We start from the raw sequence: 1,314 nt of genomic DNA, 5'->3' as shown, positions 1-1,314 counted from the left end.
GGCAAGGGGCACCCCTAAGGACACAAGTTGATCCACGTGATCATATTCTTAGCCGTGTGCGGTGCCCCCTTCCACCATAGTCCTCGATAATATTGTAGCGGTGCTTAGACGAAGCCCTGCGACGGTAGTACATCAAGATTGTCACCACGCCGTCGTGCTGACGGAACTCTTCCCCGACACTTTGCTGGATCGGAGTCTAGGGATCGTCATCGAGCTGAACGTGTGCTAGAACTCGAAGGTGCCGTAGTTTCGGTGCTTGATCGGTCGGGCCGTGGAGACGTACGACTACATCAACCAAGTTAACGCTTCCGTTGTCGATCTACAAGGGTACGTAGATCACACTCTCCCCCTCTCATTGCTATGCATCACCATGATCTTGCGTGTGCGTAGGAAATTTTTTGAAATTACTATGAAACCCAACAGAAAGAACCACTAGTGATGCGCCCCACTGCTGTCGGTGCGCCCAAATAACGTTCCGTGAAAGCTTCAAGAGAAATGCCCAACTCCTGTTTCAATGCCTCACGAACCGGCGTAGTTGTTTTTGGACTGAAGTAGATAGAGTTTTTGTCCTTATTCATAGCTTGTCCCAAGCAGTCCAAGTATATCCGAAGAATATCATTCAGTCTGCGCGCACTCTCCAAATGAGCACCAAGAAAAATGAGACTGTCATCTACAAACAGCGGGTGGTTCACCCAAGGTGAGTTCACACTCACACGTTGTAACATCCCCAGCATCACACTACAGTAATCTCCCCCTAATGAAGGTCATGTCATCATGATCATCATCCCAAAATGCCACTTGTCCAAAATATGCTTCAAATTCAAATTGCATGTCAAATATTTGCTTCTTCTTTCATGCAAATAAAATAGTTCATCCTATGGACAATAATCCCTAGATATTTTTCATGTTGAAACCAACATTTTTGGAATTCCCAAATAGCCCATGGGAATTTATTGTCTGGTCGAGCAGTATTTAAGATGTCCTTTTAAATTTCTAAAATTGATTAGACAACTCCTTTGGACCCCAAACTTTCTGTTCCATCTCAAGGTATTGTGTTAGTTTTATGTGCCAAGTTTTGTTCAAAAAAAAACTCATTTGGTACTAAAAGAAAAATGCAAACAAGGCAAATAACAGAAAAGAAAAGGAAAAAGGGAAAAGGAAAAGAGAGGCCCCCCTACCCACTGGCTTTAGCCCACCCTAGCAAGCCGGCCCACCTCCCCCCGGTCGCCTCCTTCCTCTCTGTTCCCCCGACCGAGCCACTACAGGGGCTCGTCCCCGCCGGATCACTTCGCCGATGATGCCCCGAGGGGATAA

Source organism: Triticum aestivum, chromosome 7A, assembly GCF_018294505.1.
Source record: "Triticum aestivum cultivar Chinese Spring chromosome 7A, IWGSC CS RefSeq v2.1, whole genome shotgun sequence".
Lineage (NCBI taxonomy): Eukaryota > Viridiplantae > Streptophyta > Magnoliopsida > Poales > Poaceae > Triticum > Triticum aestivum.
This window is presented reverse-complemented; position numbering follows the sequence as displayed.